The 23365-nt window shown below is 43.1% G+C and overlaps 1 pseudogene; it reads left to right on the plus strand.

Annotated features, from left to right (window-relative positions):
- The window catches only part of LOC146390160 (scavenger receptor cysteine-rich type 1 protein M160-like), a 30058-nt pseudogene extending 13627 nt beyond the window's left edge, over positions 1-16431 (plus strand).
- The last annotated feature ends 6934 nt before the right edge of the window (positions 16432-23365 follow it).

Here is a 23365-nt window from a genome sequence, read left to right on the forward strand (position 1 = left end):
GGTATAGAGTATATTTGGGGAGTGTGATTGTGTGTACATGTCCATTTATGTCTATCCTTACGTTGGGTGAGTGCTGAGTGTTTGTATATGTGTGCATGAGGGTGGGAATGCATGTTTGTGTCTGTGTGTGCCTGTTTGTCTGTGTCTATATGTCAGGTTGGGTCTTAGACTCCACCTCTCTAGGAACTCCCAGGCCCTCCAAAGTATGGAGGCCTATCTCCCCTAACCACACTCCCTGCCGGTGACTGATGCCCTCAAGGGTCGGTGCATTGGTGGTTCTTGGTGTCCGGGGCTGGGTGCTCAGGTATGTACCAGCTCACTCCCGGTGGCTACTTGACGGGGCCTGGCGTCAGGCCTCTTCTGGGGGGGCCTGCAGCTCGGTTCACTCTGGCACAGCTGGCTGCCGGCAGAGTTGGGGGGCACGGCGGTGCAGCCCCCTCTGGCTTCTGCTCTTTGGCTACTGGGTGACCCCTCGTCTGGGGATCTCCTCAGCCCTTCCCAGGAGGGTGGCACGGATGCCCCTCCGGTGGTCCTCCTTGGGCTCTCGCACTCTGGAGCCTCTGGATATCTGGAGCCTGGATCTCCTCCATGCCTGCTTCATGCCCTGGGGGACGGGGCTATGGCCCTCTACAGCCTCTAGCAGACCATTACATGGGGAAACCTTTTGAATACAAGCGCGCTGATCCACACAGGTGTGCACACGGGTGTTCACTGTTCGTAGACATAAACTACACCTTTCTTGGCTGCTACTTCGAAGCACATTGTGCGCTGTCGGTTCTGCGTGCTGCACAACAACATTCAATATTTAGTATTTACTGCTGTTTACACTTAGCTAGATTAATGCGATGGTGTTGTGTTTAGTATGTTGCTTTGTTTTTTTTGCTTGTTTTCTATTCTTTTTCTCTCAACAGGTGATCCAGGAGATTTTTTTTTTCTTTCTCTTTTTAAGTGCCCTTTCTCACTGTCCCTCTTCCCTTCTGTTTTTCTCTTTCTTCCACTCTTTCTTTCTCCCTTTCCTATCCCCCAGTCATGTCTGTCCTGTCTGTAACAACTGAAAATAAAATAAAATAAATAATAACAACAAAGGTCGATCAAATGGACCAATACGGCAAGGCCATGATGATCCTTTTGGCAAAATAAATCCATTGGGTATCCTTGTTGGTCTTCAGACAACAATTCTGATGGCTTATGAACCAAATGGGACAGGCAAAAAAAAAAAAAAGATCTACTACAATCTCTCTGAGGTCTTTAGTAAAAAGCAAGCCTGTACCCGTCCCCCGCATCACTCCTGCAACTGCAGTGGTATTCTCTCCCTATCCCCTCTCATTCATCTGTTCTCCTTGTCCCCTGAAGAAATCAAGGCCATGAAGGAGTACATTGCAGAGGCTTTCCAGCAGGGCTTTATTTGACCCTTCACCTCCCCTGCAGCCACAGGTTCTTTGTTGAGAAGAAGGATGGGGGCATCCATTCCTGTACTGATTATCAGGGTTTAAATAAAGTCCCCATCAAGAATACCACAGTCTTCCTCTGCTTTCGACCACACTTGACTCCCTCTCCCAGCCCCAGGCTAAAGCCTCCAGACATTCCCCATTGACCAAGCAGGTCCTTCCGGGACCACTGGTTCACCACTGCCCCCATGCTACTCCATCGATTCTGCTAAATCGTTTGCGGTGGAGGTGGAGGCCTCCGATGTGGGCACCGGCGCCACGCTCTCTCAACAAGGTCCAGATGGAAATAATCCACCCATGCTGCTACTTCTCAAGAAAATTTTCCCCCATGCAGCAAAGAGATGGCATCGGGGAGAGGGCTTTAGAAGAGTGGTGGCATTGGGTTATGGGAGCAAAAGAACCTTTCCTGATCTGGACCAGTCTTCAGAACTTGATCCACATCCAAACTTCCAAGCAACTCAATCCCAGGCAGGCTTGTTGTGCCCTCTTATTCGAGTCCTCCAACCTTCATCTTGCCTACCATCCTGGTGCCAAGAATGCTAAGTTGGACACCCTCTCCAAACAGTTTTCCTAGGTCAATCTTACGCTGGAGCCTTGCCCGGGTCGTAACACCCGCGAGGTTGTATCTGCTTGTGACATTTGGGCCTGTGCCAAATCCTCCAGCCAATCTTTTGCTAATGACCTTCAGCCCCTCCCTGTTTTCACACATCCCTGGTCTCACGTCAGTCTTGATTTTGTCACCAGTTTTCTGCCAGTGGATGGTCTCAACATTATCCTCACCTTTCTGGATCACTTCTCTTAGGCAGTACACTCGGTTGCTTTATCTTTCTAGGTACCTGGGTGTTCACCTGAATAATAAACTGGACTGGAGCCACAACACTGATGCTCTTTACAGGAAGGGTCAGAGCAGACTCTACCTGCTGAGGCGGCTGAGGTCATTTGGAGTCCAGGGAGCGCTTTGAAAGACCTTCTATGACTCTGTGGTGGCATCTGTCATTTTTTACAGTGTTGTATGTTGGAGCAACAGTTTATCGGCAGCTGAGGAAGAGGTTGGATAAACTCATCAGGAAGGCCAGCTCTGTTCTGGGATGCACCCTGGACCCAGTGCAGGTGGTGGGAGACAGAAGGACTCTGGCCAAAATAACATCTCTGATGGACAGAGTCTCCCACCCCATGCATGTAAATGTTGCTGAACTGCAGAGCTCCTTCAGTGACAGACTGCTGCATCCTAGATGCATGAAGGAGCGTTTCCGCAGGTCCTTCCTCCCTGTAGCTGTCAGACTGTACAATCAGAACTGCTCCCAACAAACATAGATGTTTACATCTGCGCTGTAACTGCAATAAGTTAATCAACCGATTCGCACTACAACCTGCTTTGCCTCTTATCTGTAGCTATTTTTATTTAATTTAATAACTGTACAATACTCTCTGTATATAGTAACCACTGTCCTTGATGTAAATATGTAAAAATTGTGTATGTTTCTGTTCCGTGTCCTGTGTACTGTTTGTTTGTATATGTGTCTTTTTGTCTGCTGTTACAACCAAATTTCCCCTTGTGGGACAATTAAAGGATTATTCTATTCTATTCTATTCTATTTCCTCCCCCTGGACAGCCAGACTCTTTTTGTAACATGTTGTCCGGCTTTCTGGGTTCCCCAAGGACATTTTTTCTGATAGGGGACCCCAATTCACCGCCAGGTTCCAGAATGCTTTCTGCCGCTTGGCTGGAGCCTCTCCCAGTCTCACTTCTGGCTCTCATCCTCAGACTAACGGGCAGGCAGAACAGGCCAACCAACAATCGGGGTGCTTTTTGAGATGCTTCGTCTCCACCCACCTGTCTTTTTGGCCCTGTTATCTACTTTGGGCAGAGCTGTCTCACAACCTCCACGTCTCTTCCTCTACTAGTCTCTCTCCCTTTAAAGTTTGTCGTGGCTTCACCCTCCTATCTTTGACCACCAGGAGGCAGAAGTTGAAGTATCTGCAGCCCAGCAGTTGGCCTGTTGATGTCAACTAGCCTGGATTAAGGTATGGGCTGCTATTTCTGGATCCAATGCTCAATACACCAAACAACATTGCCGCAGACACCTCCCAGCCCGTTTGTTTCAACCAGGGGACCGGGACTGGCTCTCCACCAGAAACCTGAAACTCTGTACTAAATCCAAGAAGCTCACTCCCAGGTTTATTGGCCCGTATGGAATCACCGCCAGAATTAATCCGGTCACTTATCAGCTATGTCTTCCGCCCACCATGAAGGTCCATCCTGTTTTCCACATGTTGCAGCTTAAGCAATGCATTACCTCTCTACTGGCACCACCCTCTCCAGCCCATGGAATAATCTGTGAGCGTTTCCTGCTCGTGACATCCAATAACACTGTGAGGAGCCTTGGAGTCATTTTTGACCAGGGTATGTCTTTCAGCGCACATATTAAACAAATATGTGGAACTACTTTCTTCCATTTGTGCAACATCTCTAAAATGAGCAAAATATCCTGTCTCAGAGTGATGCTGAAAAACTAGTTCATGCATTTATTACTTCTAGGCTGGACTACTTTCCTAAAAACTCCCTGAAAAGACTACAGTTAATCAAAAATACTGACAGGGACTAGAAAGAGAGAGCATATGTATCCTATTTTGTCTTCCCTTCATTGGCTCCCTGTTAAATGCAGAATCAAAGGCTAAATACAAAGCCTTAAATAATCAGGCCTCATCTTATCTTAATGACCTTGTAGTACCATATCACCTCATTAGAGCACTTCGCTCTTGCACTGCAGGCTTACTTGAGTATTTAAAAGTAGAATGGGAGGGAGAGCCTTCAGTTTTCAGGCCCCTCTTCTGTGGAACAAGCTTTCAGTTTGGATTCAGGAGACAGACACTATCTCTACTTTTAAGATGAGGCTACAAACTTTCCTTTTTACTAAAGCATATAGTTAGGGCTGGATCAGGTGACCCTGAATCCTCCTTTTGTTATGCTGCAATAGGGTTAGGCTGCTGGGGGATTCCCATGATGCATTGAGTATTTCTTCTTCAGTCACCTTTCTCATTCACTATGTTTTAATAGACCTCTCTGCACTGAATCATACTTGTTATTAATCTCTGGCTTTTTTCCACAGCATGTCTTTTATCCTTTATTCCTTCTTTCGCCCCAACCGGTCCGCTCTCGCTGGAGGTTTCTTCCTGTTAAAAAGGAGTTTTTCCTTCTGTCGCCAAAGTGCTTACTCGTAGGAGGTCATATGATTTTTTTGGTTTTTCTCTATATGTTTTATTGTAGGGTCTACCTTACAATATAAAGCGCCTTGAGGTGACTATTGATGTGATTTGGCGCTGTATGAATACATTGAATTGAATTGAATTGAACAAACAAAACCAAATCCAAAGAACTACAGCACACTCAAGTTTCAGTGAAGCTATTAAAAATGATTTCAACTGAACAAATCTCAGAGTCACAAAAAATCCTTCATCTTAGAAAATCCTTTAACTCCATGACCATTTCAGCATTTTTCCTTCTAGACAGCTTAATTTAGGTTCTCACTGATCTACAAATAGGATAAGATATTAGAATAAGGAAAGATGAACATTATCTTTCACAAAGCTGAAAAATGCCCGTGTTAAAGAAGCCAAAACATGAAAAACACAGTAAAATAAAATATCACAGAAAAAAAAATCAGAGACAGGTGAAAACCAGGTAAAATATCGAGTTTTCACAAATGGAAAAGAACAAAAATGTAGGGCTCAATAAGTGTAAAATTAAATATAATCCAGTAAGCAACTGAAAAAGTAAATCCATCCATTTGCTTCCCCTTTTCAGGGCGGGGTACACCCTGGACAGGTCGCCAGTCTGTCGCAGGGCTAACACACAGGGAGAGACAACCATTCACACTCACATTCACTCCCGCATTCACACCTATGGGCAATTTAGATTTTTCAATTATCCTATCCCCACAAGCTGCATGTCTTTGGACAGTGGGAGGAAGCCGGAGTACCCTGAGAGAACCCACGCAAACACGGGGAGAACATGTAAACTCCACACAGAAAGACCCGGGCCTGATGGTGGAATTGAACTCAGGACCTTCTTGCTGTGCGGCAACAGTGCTAGGATGAGAACTTGATCAGTTTCATATTCACAGATTAAATGTTTTCCTCTGAGAACCACCTTGTCCACTTGGAGTCCTCACACTGTTTTATGGATAAGGCTTGAAGGTTAAAGCCAGCCAGGAACAAATCAGTGACTAAAGCATGGCTAGGAGTGGAAGTTACTGGGAGTGCTGACACATTAGCAGCACCGTTATAACAGTGCTGTTATAACGGTGTATTACGTTGTTAATGATGAATTCATGTTGTAGTGGTGCTGGGTTAGAATCAGTAAATGGTTCTTATATAGCACTTGTTTTATAGCACACAACTTGTACATTGACCCATTAACACAAGCACATTTTTTGTCTTTGCTGTTTCTAAGTGCTTACTATCTAACATTCATACACATTCAGAGGAACATGGGCTCCAGTCTTTGCATGCCAAAAGGATATTTGGCATGCAGACTGGAATCAAACCACAAACCTTCTGGTTACTAGGCGACCTGCTCTATCACACGAGCTATAGCCACCCCGTCAATTGGGAGTGAATAGTTGCTTGCTGCCATCTTTTTCTTGTGTGTCTGCTGTCTCTGATCTCTCTATGTTTGATCTTCTCTGATCTCTGCAGACTCTGTCAGGCTGCTGAATGGTTCCAGTCTGTGTTCAGGCAGACTACAGGTGAAGTCTAACCAGAAATGGTCCTCAGTGTGTGAAGCTGACTTTGACCTGCAGGATGCAGAGGTGGTCTGTAGGGAACTTGGCTGTGGGCCTCCTTCAGTCCTCCAAGGGGCGCTCTATGGAGAAGTGGAGGCTCCAGTGTGGGGCAAAGAGTTCCAGTGTGAAGGCCATGAGTCTGCTCTCCTGGACTGTAGAAGCTCAGGCTCAGCTAGAAAAAGCTGCTCGCCTGGCAAAGCTGTTGGACTCACCTGCTCAGGTAGAAGAGGAGCTGCAGCTTTGATCTGGTTCTAACTCACTTTATCATTTTACTTATGCCACTCTGTTTTCTATCCAGAGCCTCTCGGGCTGGTGGGAGGAGCCAGTCGCTGTGCAGGTACACTGGAGTTCAAACATCTGGGAGAGTGGAGACAAGTAGCTGGGTTTTACTCTAACAGGACCCTGAAGGAAGCAGCTGGTGTTTGTGAACATCTGGACTGTGGCTCTGCTGTTTATACAGGAAATACAAACAGGTTACCATACAAAGCCAAAAGTGTGTGGTTGATGAAACCTGAGTGTCTTCAGTCAGGCTCTGCTCTGAGAGAGTGTTTAACATCACATGTTGGACCTCCATATGGAGTACATATTATGACAGAATACCCTAGCCACATGGATCTCACCTGTTCAGGTAAGCCTATCAGTGATATCAACATCATCATCATATCAAGGTTGGTAGGGTACACAATGGGTGTTTTCTGTTACTCTAACTTCTGCTTTCTCACATCCTCTCCCCTCCTGTCACCTGTAAATCGTTCCCTTTTCTCCAACATGATGGATCATCCACTTCCTTAAATGCACCTGGAGGAGATGAGATGAGAACACAGGTCTATTCTAAATGGGAATTTTGGAATTTGTTTTCTTTAATTAGGTTCAACACCCACCTGCAGCTTCCTGCCAAACAAGAACTCAAAGGAAGAAAATCCCAGCTATCCCAGTTGTGTTCATCCTCATGAATGAACTTGTGAATCATGGACTTTAAAGTCTTATTCAGCTACTCCACCACCCCGTCAGTCTGCAGGTGGTAGATGCTGGTCTGTAGAGATTTAATGTGCAGTAATTCATACAGATCATGTGTGACACATGAACATTGCCGTGGTCAGTCAGTATCACTTTTGAGACGCTGGCTCGTGAGATGACCCGAAATTCTGCCTGCACCACAGGCTTTGCAAAAATGATGGGCATGGGCACTGTCTCAGGATATTGCATTGTATAATCCACCAGAACCAATACAAAGCAATATTCCCGTGCACCCTGGTGAAATGGCCCAATGAGGTGCATGCAATTTCACTAAACGTGACCTCCATTGATGGTAGCAGGCACAAAAATACTTTTGGTATGGGTGTTTGGCTCACAAGTTGACACACAGGGCTGGACACAGACCATCCCCCTAGATCAGGGGTGCCCAATCCTAGTCCTCGAGAGCTACTGTCCTGCAGTTTTTAGATGCATCCCTAATGGTTTGATTACCTCTTCAGCATGCCATCAAGTTTGGCAAAGGCCTGATAACAAGCCATTCATTTGATTCAGGTGTGTCAAAACAAGGATGCATCTAAAACCTGCAGGACGGTAGCTCTCGAGGACTGGGATTGGACACCCCTGCCCTAGATGTACAGCTAAGAAATTCCAGCCATGTTCACTTCAGCGTTTTGTCACATCACTGCCGTTGGGTTATGATGAGCAGCCTGGAAAATCATTTTTTGGCATATTTTTGGCACCAACAACTGGGTGTATTCCGCTTTCTTGCAAGTGTCACGACAAACTTGATGCAGCCTGTCTTTGATCAATACAAAAAGCGGGTAGCTCAGTGCTGGGTCAGAGCATGCCATGTGACCACCAATTTTCATCACTTGGTCAAAGGCTGAGCCTAGAATTTCATCGTGAGATTGCTCTACTGGGAAATCTCCTATAAAGTAAACCAGGCTGACCTCCAAAGAATGCTCTGCCGTCGCCTCCTCCCCAGAGTCAGCATTGAATAACCTTGTGTAACCACTGAGTTGTCCTTGTATTTTGTCTGTAATAGCTCTATGAGTTAGGAGTGTCCCCATACACACACCAAATCTCCAACCACCTTGCCTCCAACAATCCACCTGGCCAAACCAGGTTTTGGTGGATCATGGACTGCGTGCAGTCTGAGTCAACCATAGCCTGCAGTATACCCCTTGAGCACCTTGCCAGCACAGAATATGTTCCTCTCAGGCTCAGGAAGGGTGTTGGAGAGCTGGTAACATGGATTACCTGTCCCACCTTCATCAGCAGGCAGTCACGATAAACATGTCCCAGCTGCCGCACCTCCAACACTTCTGCACCGATATTTATGCAGCCCCTGGTGGGTGGTTGCTGAAGAGAGTTAAGCTTGGACATCGTGGTGCACTTATCATCATGACACTCACCTGGTTGGCAGAGTTCCCTGCTCTCCACTTTCCAATGTACTCCATGCCTGAGACGCTCACTCCCTGCCAGGCTTTTGTGATTAAAGTTCCTGACTTTAATAAAGGCTCATGTTTTTATGTGAAAATATTTGCCAATTGAGTCAGCTTTTGGGTCCCTTCTACGTACCGGCCATTTGATAAGTTGTTTGCTGCCATCTTTTTCTTGTGTGTCTGCTGTCTCTGATCTCTCTCTGTTTGATCTTCTTGTGATCTCTGCAGACTCTGTCAGACTGCTGAATGGTTCCAGTCTGTGTTCAGGCAGACTGCAGGTGAAGTCTAACCAGAAATGGTCCTCAGTGTGTGAAGCTGACTTTGACCTGCAGGATGCAGAGGTGGTCTGTAGGGAGTTTAGCTGTGGGCCTCCTTCAGTCCTCCAAGGGGCGCTCTATGGAGAAGTGGAGGCTCCAGTGTGGAGCAAAGAGTTTCAGTGTGAAGGCCATGAGTCTGCTCTCCTGGACTGTAGAAGCTCAGGCTCAGCTAGAAAAAGCTGCTCACCTGGCAAAGCTGTTGGACTCACCTGCTCAGGTAGAAGAGGAGCTGTATGGGCTCAAAATGTGGTCATAAATATTTTGTACTTGTAAATCAGTTTTGTACTTGTAAACCAGGATTTGTATGTGTAAAAAGAATTTGTGTGTGTGTAAAAAAGATTTGTTTGTGGACTTAGCCAAAAAAAACCCCTGCAAGTTACAAGTACGAATTTGGACCCCATTTTTCTTCCTTTCATCTGATTGGTCGATGTCATGTCAATCACAAATGTAACAATCCAATCAGAGAACAGATGGGTTTGGCTGTCGGAGGGGCGCTTTTTTTGAACTGCAGGTCTTTGAAGGGAATAAATGCCCTTTTACATGCCAACCCAGCGTTTTCCTTCATCACCACGAAGGAAAACAGTCTGTGGTCGTCCGAGTTTGGTGATTTTTGTGTCACAGGTCTACGTGTTTAATACAAGGACTTCCACAGCCTTTTCAACAGCGCTGCGGACCGTGGGTGGGGGGGGGGGGGGGGCAGTGTTTTGGTAATGACAGTCTTCATTACAAAGCTTTCTTCGTTATGAATTAGCATACATGTTTTTATTGAACATTTGAAGAACTAGCAAAAAAAACCAGAAACTCTTGTTGAGGACATAAAGTCAGAGATAGAAAAGACAAGGAGCAGGTGCATCTAGTACAGGTAGAGCTGCTGCAAAAACCCACAGAGCCCAGCAGCCAGCGCAACAAATTCTGGATCCTTTGCTTTTAGTTAGCAGTTAGCATTAGCAGCACATCCTGTGTCCGATGTGAAAGGACTTTTATGCTGCGCACTGTGACTCACAGCAATGGTCCCGGGTCAGCCATGACTTTGTGTTAAACTAATCCTAAAGTAATAATGGTATTTCTAACCACTGATATACCACAACTTTATCTTTTTAACAGCTGCTGAAAGTTAGGGGACCTAACTGCTATCGGATATTTATATAGAGATCCTCTAGCTTCAAACTGTATTACCCTTCAAGGACCTGCAGTTCAAAAAAGTGCCCCTCCGACAGCCAAACCCATCTGTTCTCTGATTGGATTGTTGCATTTGTGATTGACATGACATTGACCAATCAGATGAAAGGAAGAAAAATAGGGTCAAAATTCGTACTTGTTACTTGCAGGTTTTTTTTTTTGGCTAAGTCCACACACAAATCTTTTTACGCACACACAAATTCTTTTTACACATACAAAACTGATTTACAAGTACAAAATATTTATGACCACATTTTGAGCCCATAGGAGCTGCAGCTTTAGTCTGGTTCAAAGTCACTTTATTCTTTCACTGATGACTCTGTGCTTTCTGTTAGAGCCTGTCAGATTGGTGCGAGGAGCCAGTCGCTGTGCAGGTACACTGGAGTTCAACCACCAGGGAAACTGGAGACCAGTATCTGGTTTTGGCTGGACCCTGAAGAAAGCAGCTGTTTTCTGTCAACATCTGGGCTGTGGCTCTGTTGTTTTTGTAGGACAGAGAAAGAACTCCTTTTTGGGAGATCATGTGAACATCAACCCTGACTGTGTTCATTCTGGAACTGCTTTGAAGGAGTGTGCAACATTAGATTACTCCAGTTACAACTTGGATCTCAAGTGTTCAGGTAAGCCTATTAATGATATCAACTATGACATCATCGGAGCTGTGTAGCATGGACAAATGGTGCTTTTTATATTGCGCTATCCTGCATCCTCACATTAAGTTGCAAACAGTTAAAGCGACTGAACATCAGAACTAAAAACACTGATCCTTACATGAACTAGAAGATTTAAAGGAAATATGAAGTAATTATTAAAAACAACAAAAGTAATAATGTTGCTAATAATCAGCTCTGTCAGTCAGGTCACTTCTCTAAATGAATAAAGGCCTGTTGGATTTTATTGGCTATCAGAGAAGACACTGTGTGACTGGTAGTTGGTCTGACAGCTGATCTAGCTGTGCAGCACCTCATAACTAACTGACATCTCTTCACACTGAAGCTCTGGAAGCAAACATATCTTATTTGGAAGTTGCAGCTCCTCTGTCCTCACATCTCTGTCACATCCTCATTGAGAGTGACTGGGATTTGAGGAAAGGATGGAAATGAAAGAAGCAAGGAGACCCCATAGCATGATGACAAACAGCCTAAGGCTTGAGCCCAGTAAAATTCTGTTTGATAATTGCACCTGTTTTTGTTGTCACTTTTTTGTTTGCCCACTTTTATCCACTTTTATTCAGCTGCGTGTCTGTTACCATTGTGTGTTTGTGCTTTTGATTTATTTTTGGACCTCTGACTTTTATATGCTGAAAGTTTGAATAAGTAAATAGTTGTTTGCTGACATCTTTTTCTTGTGTGTCTGTTGTCTCTGATCTTTGCAGACTCTGTCAGGCTGCTGAATGGTTCCAATCTGTGTTCAGGCAGACTGCAGGTGAAGTCTAACCAGAAATGGTCCTCAGTGTGTGAAGCTGACTTTGACCAGCAGGATGCAGAGGTGGTCTGTAGGGAGCTTGGCTGTGGGCCTCCTTCAGTCCTCCAAGGGGCGCTCTATGGAGAAGTGGAGGCTCCAGTGTGGAGCAAAGAGTTTCAGTGTGGAGGCCATGAGTCTGCTCTCCTGGACTGTAGAAGCTCAGGCTCAGCTAGAAAAAGCTGCTCGCCTGGCAAAGCTGTTGGACTCACCTGCTCAGGTAGAAGAGGAGCTGCAGCTTTGATCTGGTTCTAACTCACTTTATTCTTTCATAATGACTCTCTGATTTCTGTTCAGAGTCTTATGTAAGGTTGATGGGAGGAGCCAGTCGCTGTGCAGGTACACTGGAGGTGAAACACCTGGAAGAATGGAGACTAGTGCATGGCTCTGACTGGACTCTGAAGGAAGCAGCTGTTGTTTGTGAACATCTGGACTGTGGCTCTGCTGTTTATGTAGGAGAGAGAGAAGAGTTCCCATACAGATCCGTGTGGGAGATCAAACCTGACTGTGTTCACTTTCAATCTGGTCAAACAGAGTGCGCAAAATCAACTGTTTTATCCTCCATCCTGGATCTCACCTGCTCCGGTAACGTTCAGTGACATCATCAATGGCATAATCAGAGCTGGGTCCAGTAGACGTGGACTACATTTAAATGATCAAAACATCTACCTCTCATCTTTTCCTACCCACTTTTAGTTGATCTCAGTGAACAGTGAACTGTCTTGACATCAAAGACAGTCTGTTGGAGAGTTGATTAAGAGTTGGGAAAAGATAAGAGTGGTGTGCAGAGATTCCACCTGCATTGACACTTGACTCCTAAATGTCACTGACTACAACGTCCAGACGCAGAACTATAAATTGCATGTCTTACTTCAGCCAGATATATTTTACCTCTGTTATTTGATGCATGTTAAATTAATGAGAGCAGCCTGGGAAAATTATGCCTTCATTACAAAGGCCAGAATTTTAAAGGAAAATGAACATAAGGGGATAGATTTACTGCAGCAGAAGAAAACACGAGTTGGTGTTAAAAACCTGCTGTGAGGATCTACCTAAGAGGCACACTACCAGTGGCTGAGAGGATGGGCCTGTTTCTCAGGCTGGCCTTACTGCAAAAGCAGGAGTTTCATTTTCAGAGCACAAAATCTAGGGAGGAAAGTACCTAAATGAATCAGGCACAGTGAGACATATTCAGGTCTGCAAAAAGCTGTTGCTTTTATTGTTCATTTATTTAGAATAAGAGTCCGAGATGTTGTCAGAACAAGTGTGTAATTATCAGAGGTGGATGGTTCAGAGCCGTGAGCACAGGGCCAAAACTGGCTCTGTGCTGTAGATCTTCACTCTGTAATGCTGGAAATTCACAGAAAGGCTTCATCGTGTTAGTGTTCTTCTGCACGCCGTACAGCTCAGCTGCTCCACATCATGCAGCTGTCCTCTGATTAACCCTGATCTCGAACTGAGTCTCCTTCCTTAGGACTTCACACAGTCCCAGCAGTTTCTACCAGCATAGTTCTCCTGATACCACAAACATGATGATCCTCCTTCAGCCTCATCTCATTAATCTGAGCTGCATCACTGTTTTCCACACAACAGTAAAACCTGAGCTCACACTCCTGCATCATTCTCTCCCTCATTGGCTTTGCTGGTTTCTGAGCTGCTCTCTGCAGATTGCTGGTTATTCCTGAAGTGAACTGGCTGCTGCTTGTATGGTGATGGTGTACTGTAAGTAGAACACCCTGTGACTGCAGTATCACAGTAATTTACCCCAGTTAGTAAATCTGCCTCGTAGCCAGTAAAACATTCCTGCTGCAGAGATGATCCAGTTCGAACTCGTTTCCTCCTCGTTTAGGATTTCTGTGACCTATATGCTCACTGATCCCAGCTGACCAAGAGTAAACATGAATCCATGATCATCATGTAGGCTGACTCACCTCTGCAGACATTACAGATGCAGACTGGATCATCCAGAACAGAAACATTCTGACCAGCTCACAGGGCTCATAATCAGACTCAGAGTTTCTATAAATCTACATTCTTCACATGCAGCAGTAACAGTTACCAAATGTTTTTCCAGCTGTGTGATGTTTGATTATGCAGATCTGAATCATGCAAACAGATAAACATCAGAACTAATAACACTGATCTTTACATGAACTAGAAGATTTGAAGGAAATATGAAATAATGAAAACAACAACAGTAATAATGCTGCTAATAATTAGCTCTGTCAGTCAGGTCACTTTTCTAAACAAATAAAGGCCTGTTGGATTTTATCAGCCTATCAGAGAAGACATTGTGTGATGTTGGTAGTCGGTCTGACAGCTGATCCAGCTGTGCAACACGTTATAACTAACTGGCATATCTTTGCACTGAAGCTCTGGAAACAAGGATTTCTAATGTGGAAGCTTCAACTCTATCTTAAGCTCCTTTAGCTTTTTTGTTGGACCTCTGACTTTTATATACTGAAAGTTTGAATAAGTGAATAGTTGGTTGCTGCCATCTTTTTCTTGTGTGTCTGCTGTCTCTGATCTCTCTCTGTTTGATCTTCTCTGATCTTTGCAGACTCTGTCAGGCTGCTGAATGGTTCCAGTCTGTGTTCAGGCAGACTGCAGGTGAAGTCTAACCAGAAATGGTCCTCAGTGTGTGAAGCTGACTTTGACCTGCAGGATGCAGAGGTGGTCTGTAGGGAGTTTAGCTGTGGGCCTCCTTCAGTCCTCCAAGGGGCGCTCTATGGAGAAGTGGAGGCTCCAGTGTGGAGCAAAGAGTTTCAGTGTGAAGGCCATGAGTCTGCTCTCCTGGACTGTAGAAGCTCAGGCTCAGCTAGAAAAAGCTGCTCGCCTGGCAAAGCTGTTGGACTCACCTGCTCAGGTAGAAGAGGAGCTGCAGCTTTGATCTGGTTCTAACTCACTTTATTCTTTTACTGATGACTCTGCTTTTTATACAGCGCTTATTGATGTCAGGTTGGAGGGAGGAGCCAGTCGCTGTGCAGGTACACTGGAGGTGAAAGTGAGAGAATGGTGACCACTGGCTGACTATGGTCTCCATTTTCGAGAAGATGAACATCTTATCTGCAAACATCTGAACTGTGGCTCTACTGTTTCTATAGAATATAGACACGATTTCTCATACAGTTCTGTGTGGAAGATTAAACATCACTGTATTGAATCTGGATCTACTCTGAGAGAGTGTGTGAGATCAAAAATATCAGGAAGATCACAAATAATTCCAGGAACATATGTATTAGACAGTGTCTCCTTTCTGGATATCACCTGCTCAGGTAATGATAAATGACATCATGTACGTCTGTGATGTTCCCATTGTGTTCCTTCCCCAGTTACAATGATGCTCAGCAGTTTCTGTTGGACTGAATTGTAAAGTTTGTGGAAGTTTCCACAGACATCACTTTCTCTTTCTTGATTGGAAATTTCATTGTCTGTGTGTGTTTACAGAAGTGCTGGTTCAGCCAATCATCTCTGTGTCTTCCTCCATGGATGTGGTGTCTGAAGCCCAGCAGCATTGGCTTCAGGTTTTTAGAGGCTCCAGCTTCAACATCAGCTGCTCCATTCAGCCACAGTACCCTGGAGGCTTCTTCCAGCTCACCTTCACTTCCTCCAACACATCATACAACTACACCCAGCCAGCTGTCAATCACTCTTCCCACTTCCTGTTTCCTGCAGCAGACCCCGCCCACCAAGGAAGTTACAGCTGTCTTTATCACATACATGCTTTGTCACATAGCTTCTACTCTGAAAGCCACCGGCTGTCTGTGTCTGTCTCAGGTAAGCTGAAGCAGAAACTTACACATTCTAAAAAAACAAACTTATAGAAAGTATTTAAACCAGAGCAGAAAGTGCAAGACAGAGCATGTTTCGTTACCACTGTAACTGTGCTCACTCATTAGTGGATCTGTTCATGTCCAGAGGATCATTATTCTGCTAAAATGTCCTCTTCAGATTCAGCTTCAGCTTTCACACAAATGATCTGACATTATCTCCCAGTTCTCTTTGATACAAAGCAGAGTTGAAGAAAACACTGAAAGATGTCCAGTCTCTGAGGCAGCGAAGCAACAGTAAACCATAACATGTCAACCTCCATGCTTTACAGTGGCCTTCAGCTTCCTCTCCTGTAAATCTATCTTTGGTCTAAATCAAATATGTCTGCTGTCATTGTGGCCAAACACCTCCATCTCTGCTTCCTGTGTTCAGAGCACATTATTCCTACTCTGTGACTGATGATCTTTGAGAAACTGTACTTTGTCTCTGATGTTCTTCTTGGACAGTAATCTTACAGACACAACAAGCAGCTCCATGTGGAAGTGATGCTCAAAGATTTCACTGCAGTTTGTGTTTAATACCAGCTGTTGGACTCATGATGACTGTGAATGTGTTTGATCAGATCCTCCAGATCCCACAGGTTTCATCATCAGAGCGGTCGTCCTACCACTGATTCTGCTGCTGGAGAACGTTGTCCTGTATTTCTACTGTAAGGTACTGAACATATGTTTGTATCTGACAATAAAGCCCTCAGGCTGTTTTAATGAGCTAAAGAGAGGAGTGATGCAGTCAGTCTGTGTGCTCCTGTGTCTCTCCAGGCCAGCAGGGGGAGGAAGCTGGGTAGACGGGAGAACATTGAGCTGGTTGACCGTAACCTCTGTGTTGGTGCAGCTGAAGGAGGGCCGGCTGAAGAGGAAGGAGTTCAGGGAGCAGAAGAGAACCTCTGAGGAGTTCATCTCACATCCTGATGAATTTCTGAGCTGACTCACAAGTGACTATCCCATTGGCTGAGTCAAAGATTCTACTTTTTTCTATTGAAGATCCATTAAAGCAATCAGGCTGGAATGATTCTGTAGTTTTTTTTGTTTTTTTTTAACATTAAAATACCTAAACCATAAATGTTTTTATGCATCTCTCTGGATTTTCTGATCTCCATGCCAACTGTTTGCTGCTAAACATATCAAATGCAGTTTGAATTTCAGATGCTTTTACTGGTTCCGCTCTCCCAGTTAAAATCAAGAGGTGACGGGTTGTGTTCAGATTTTTTCAGAAGAAAGTACAGGAAAAAAATCTCTCATTTAAAAAGATTTAATCATGTTCATATTATCCTACTACTGATTCTAATATCTAGTTCGGGACATTCTGTTTAGACTCACTTTGGCCCTGAGAATATCTCTTTTACATTGCTTTTATTCTGTCTTAGCTATTCTGGTCTTCTGTCTCATGTCTGCATATGTATGCATATTTATATGTATACATGTATATATGTCTACATACGTACCTGTGTGTGTGTGTTTGTATACGTATATGCATTTATATGTATATGTGAGAGTCTGCTTGTGTGTAATATAAAAAAAACACCCAGCACGCCCCTGCGGGCGGTTTATCCTTCAAGCTCGGGTCCTCTACCAGAGGCCTGGGAGCTTGAGGGTCCTGCGCAGTAACTTAGCTGTTCCTAGGACTGCGCTCTTCTGGACAGAGATCTCCGATGTTGTTCCCGGGATCTGCTGGAGCCACTCGCCTAGCTTGGGAGTCACTGCACCTAGTGCTCCGATTACCACTGGGACCACCGTTACCTTCACCCTCCACATCCTCTTGAGCTCTTCTCTGAGCCCTTGGTATTTATCGAGCTTCTCGTGTTCCTTCTTTCTGATGTTCCTGTCATTTGGAACCGCTACATCGATCACTACGGCCGTCTTCTTCTGTTTGTCTACCACCACTATGTCCGGTTGGTTAGTGATAAGAGATTTTTTAGTTTTGTGATTATTGTTTAGTTGTAGCTTCATTTAAGATAGGAGAGCTTGTGAGTTGGAACCAGATGTGTAGAGGAATGCGGTGACATACATACTACATCCTGAGTTAACGGTCACCCCCCTCTCTCACTCTCCTTTTAAGGAAATGTTTAAGTTTCTATACATACCAAGCTATCTCCTATTTCAACAGACAAGCTAAAGGTTTCTCCTATTATGGAAACGTTTTTGTATACTGAACATACCACTCCCACTTCCTTGAAAGCTCACTTGGAGTATAAATAAAGAATGCGCTGAGAGCCCTGGGCGGTTTTTCTGTCACATCTGTTGTGCGCACTTTGACAGCAGAGCAGATCGGACTGACCGCCCATGCGCATGTAAAAATTAGATATCTGAGTGTGACTTCATTTGCCTTTCTAATAACTTTTCTCTTCACATTTTCTTGGTCCTTCGAGCCGGAGAGGAAGCATCGGCCGCTGTGTCCTGCCGTCGTGGAAAGCTGCACTGAAAGCTGTCCTCTAGGTAGGAGTGAAAAAGTCCAGGGACGCTAAAATTCGATTCCTGGCCAGTGTTTTATCAAGTGGTCCACGACGCTGGGATCCAGTGGCTGACTTTCAACATAGCCAGAGAATCTTGGGAAGGTAAAGGAAGTCACTCATTTACACTCGCGTAAAACGAACTTTGGTCTCACCCGCCGAAAGGGTGTAATTAGTCTAATCCACTGCACGGATTTGTAAAAGCGCTGGGGTGATCCACCGAACGGATTTGTAAAAGCGCTGGGGTGATCCACCGAACGGATTTTCAAAATAAAAGCGTTGGGGTAATCCACCGAACGGATTTTCAAAATAGAAGCGTTGGACTGATCCGCCGAAAGGATTTTCAAAATAAAAGCTTTAGGACTGGCCTTCCGAAAAGGTCTGCGCGATTGTGTGAAATGTCTGTTTAAATGTTTGTGTTTTCTGTGTGTTGAGAGTGAATTGATTTAAACAGCACAAATACGCTGCTGAATCACTCTCATTGTTATTGTCATTTTATTTCCTGTCAGTAGCTGAAGTACTGGTGACAAAAGAGAACGGTTGAGTTCCGCCTCATAAAACTGACACCGCTCCACTAATTAGAGTGGAGTAGAAGGGCGTAGTCAGTAACCACTCTTTAAGTCTAATACCAGAGAAGGCTCTGCAGTTCTGTTTTAATGGGTAATCAGCCCACTAAGTTTACTGTTGACGAACAGTGGTTAGAAAAAAAGTGTCCAGGCGCCGGACAAATCAGTGTGCAAAGATGGAGAAATTCTAAAAAGACTAAATGAGAATGTAGCCCGTCTGCATTAATACAACTTAAAGAAGCATTACTGAAAGAAATAGGAGAGACAAAATAAAGAAAGAAAGAAGGAAAACGCACGTAAGAATTAGAATATTTCCAAGCATGGAAGAGAGAGGCAGATAGACGATGTGAGAATAAACAAAAGAAACAAGAAAAGAAGAAAGAAAAGGCAGAGGTATTAGACCCCCCACCATATGCTCCACTCGCTGCTGCGAGGCCGACCCCCACTTTTGCTGCTGTGAAACCAGCCCCCACTTCCGCTGCTGCGACCCCCCTTAAACAATCCTGTGATCCGTTCAGACCTCAACCTGGTCCTTATGCAGAGGCACAAAACATGTTAGATAAAATAGCACTAGGTGAAAATCCACAGAAAAAAATAAAAAATAGGAAAAGATCGCTACGGAGGAGATATGGGAGGTGATGTTGATCCACCTGGTCCTCCCGGCATTTTTCCCATGATAGCAGTACTAAACCCCAGATACAGCCATCCCGCAGGGGAAGGTGGAGAAGGTGGAGAGGTAACAGACAGGGACAGAGGAGGATTTAGAGGAAAGGGCCAGAGATATGTAGGACAGACAGACTTACGCGAAAGAAGTGAAGAAAGAGATAATACGTGCTGGAATTGTGGCAAGGAAGGGCATTTCGCCAGAGATTGCAGACATAAAACAGACAAACGGCAATATTCAAATGGATGACTAAATGAGAAAAAGCCAAATGAAAATGATAAAAGTGACGCAGAAGTATTTACTGTCTATCAATTAGTGTCTGAAGTAAAAGGCAAACCTACACTGACAGTATATGTTAATAGCAAACCAGTGCAGATGTTATGTGATACAGGAGTATGTAAAACCGTTTTGAACAGAAGACCACAGGAAGTACAATTCTCAGAAGATACTCTAATAGTAAAATCAGCATCAGGTCACACTACAGTGCAGTGACTAATAAAACCCTTATTAAGTGAAAACTAGAGATCAAAATAGTTTAAAGTAGTTTAAAAAGGTTGGAAACAGACCCCACCGAATAGATATAAATATAAGAAGTACAAAAATAAAATAAATAAAGACAAAATTATATTAGAACTTATTTTTACCGTATTGAAACTAATAATAGGAAGGATAACAACCTGTAAGCTGATATTAACAATGAAACATAGTTGGCATGACAATCATGCCCAGAATGTATAAAATCAATAAAAGGAAATAATTCACACGAAAACCTTTTAAATAAAATAGAGAGATGCATAAGGTACATTAGGGCTGTGTCATTGTTCAGCCAAGGAAAGTGTGTGAAAAGGTGAATGTCTCCAGCTTGGGAAAGGGTGAAACTGCAGATCACCCGAAGCCCTTGATGGATACAAAATAAAATATAAAATATATAATAATAAATTGCTTGGTTCGCTACACAACAGAGAGAATGAATGTGACTGAAGGTTGGATCTGAGATGAGACAAACAGAAGACCAGTCTAAGAAGTAGGTGCAAACCTGTTTAGAGAAAAGCAAATTTGTACAGATTGGATGAATTCTAAATTATCTGTTTGCTGAGTAAGATGATAATATTAATAATGACATAATATTAATAATGAGAAGCAACCTAGTCAGTTATGATGTGAGGTGGATGATTGTTATGAAGTAGTCTGCATCAAGCTTAAGGTTTGCTCAAACTCAGTATAATGACATATGAGATGAAGAAAATAAAGAAACTATCTAAACTAATTACGTGCATAGAGGCACTTAACCTGCTTAAACATCTGTCATTTATCCTGGATAAAATATTACTGAGATATAGAGCACACCTATAATAACAACTAATAAGCCAAACCCTGTAGACAACAGCTAAAGCTACAGGATTGAGAAGTTGAATTAAATAAGTGAACACCGCTAAGTTGATGAGCATGTTACACATTTTCTTTTATTTTTATTTATTTGTTTTTAGAGCAGAAGCTGCATTAAAAGCCAACACACGCAGCTGTCTGTGAGCTCAGTTTTTCCCTCACACTTCTGCTCTGTTTTAGTAGCAGCATTTTTCTTTTTGTGTCCTGGCTCATGTATGTTTTTTGTTTTTGTTTGATTATTTTATTTTGTTGATTTGGAAGTGAATTTGTGACCATACTTGTGGATCACAGTGACACATAGTGATTAGGCATATGATTTACAAATGCCTAGTTTTAGAACTGTGAGCAATTCAAAGTTTAAAATATATATATATATAAAAAAAAAAAAAACCTAACTTCAAAGTTTGAAATGTGTAAGATGTGTGAGATGGGTGGATTCTTTGAAAAACTAGAAAATATCTAAAAATGCATTAAGTGAAAATGTAATGTTGCATCTATAGAGAAGACAAAAGAAGCATTCAGTTATTTAAAAATAGGCATTACAGACAGATACAGTTTTAGCACTGCCTGACTATGATAAGCCTTTCTACTTACGTGTAGATAGAGGAGCAGGTTATATGACAGCTATGATAAACACAGGCATTTGGAGAAAAACAACGCTCGTTAACATTCCTGGTGAAATTTAGACTCGTGTAAATTAGACTCTGTAGCGTCAGGCCTGCCTGCATATGTAAGCCTATGCAGCCGCAGCAGAGGCAGTAAAAGAGTCGGCTGCACGTATGCAGTCATATGTGCATATGAATTGCACGCAGGCCAAAATATAAATATGTACACTGACAGCCAGTTTGTTTTTTCAGCAGTGCACCACTTTGCCAAAATTTGGCATAACAGAGGTATGGTCACCTCTACGGATAACCCCGTGCAACACGGCAGCTTATTAAAAATCTTATTGGAAATGATTAGCTTGCCAAAACAATTGGCACTTTGTAAATGTGCAGCACATCAAAAAGACAATTTTATTGTCACAAAAGGAAATAATTTTGCAGATCAAACAGCAAAGCGGGCTGCACAACAAACGATAACGCTTCTAACATCCGAACATTGTACACAAATACCACTTGACGTACTAAAAACCGAACAAAAAGCTGCAACAATCACTGAACAGAACAAGTGGCTGAAATGTGGAGCACAACTGAAAGATGACTTAATGGTCTGTGATGGAAAACCAATATTACCAGAGTCGTTACACAGGACAGCGGCTGTAGTGACACATGAAGTAATACATGTGTCAACAGGAGGGAAATATAGTATAGATAGATAAATAATACTTTTACACTATAAATTTTGAAACTTCAGCGAAAAATTTGTAAGAACATGCCTATTCTGTCAAAAACACAACTCACAAGGAAACTTAAGACCTAAGAGAGGCCAGTTCTCCACACCATCCACATGGATTTTATTGAATTGAATGAATGTCAAGGATTAAAATATGCCTTAGTGATCATAGATATGTTTTCAAACTGACCAGAGATATATCCAGTGAAAGCAGAGGCAATCTTCATTGCAAAATGTTTATGTAATCATTTTATTCCAACATATGGTATCCCTTCTCTGATAAGATCAGACAATGGGACACATTTTGTCAATGATGTGATCAGTAAGGTCTCTGAAGCACTAGGATTCAGCATAAGAAATCACTGTGCTTATCATCTATGGAGTGCAGGGTTAGTAGAGAGAACTAACGGCACCATAAAACAGAGACTCAGAAAATGCCTGAAATAGATAAAAATGCAAAGAGTTTAGTTTATTTAAAAGGCAGTGTGTGTGAGAGGATTATGAAATTATTGTGTGAATGACGTTACATTTTAGATTAGAAGTTAGAATTACAGAGGGTTTGTAGACTGTAAATACAAAATGAGTTTGATTAGCCTGTAGAAACACAAAAGAGAGTAACAGGAAGTGTGTGTGTGACAGGAACTTTGCATGCCCATATAAGGAGTGAGCACCCAGAGAGAAAAACAGAAGAGACAGACTCCAGCCAGATGAAGCAAATGGAGGCTTTAAGAAAAGAAATGAAAATGATATTAATGGTATGGTTTAGTGTGTCAATATAGGTCATAAATAAATAAAGGTGGACTTTTCTCAACCTAGAATTTTGAGCATAGCAGCAAAACCATAGATTAACATAATTGGGAGAAAACAAGCCAAAGTTTGGCTTAAAATTTTATAGCTTGACCTCCCACTTGTCCCGATCCTGAAAAGAAGCTCAAAGGACAGTCAATCTCCTGATGAAGACCAACAGAATATCGTGGAATTGAAGAATTAACAGCAGGCTGGTAAGAACAGTGTGACATAACTGTTTAAAGGCACTGAATGTGATATTTTGCCTGGCTGGGACTTAATCTAAAAGGAAGAAACAGAGAAGAAACAGATTGTGTTTGCTGGAGATTTAAGACAACAAAGGACACTTTGAGAAGGGTACAGGGGCCAGTGGGAAGGTGAAGCCCAGAGGAGTATAATTGGGTTGAAATTGAAGCCTGAACTTATGATGGTGTTTAGAGATGTCCACCAGATCACAATAAAGAGGTAAACAAAAATAGAAAACACACATATATAAATTGTTACATGTGAAATTATTTTTGGAAAGAATTAGAAGTAAGATAGTTTGAATCAGACCTCAGTGAAAAGATGCATGAATTGATGAAAGTGAACCAATAGATAAATCTGTTAGAAAGACAACTTTAGTAGAAAGAATGGCAAAACTAGTAGAAAATAGGGATATTGTTTTGAACTGCCGTGCGACGCTTCTCAAGTCTCTTGCAGATTAAAACCAGGCGATTGGGTCCTTATATGAGTACTCCAG

Source organism: Perissodus microlepis, chromosome 3, assembly GCF_051167445.1.
Source record: "Perissodus microlepis isolate ML-2025 ecotype Zambia chromosome 3, ASM5116744v1, whole genome shotgun sequence".
NCBI lineage: Eukaryota > Metazoa > Chordata > Actinopteri > Cichliformes > Cichlidae > Perissodus > Perissodus microlepis.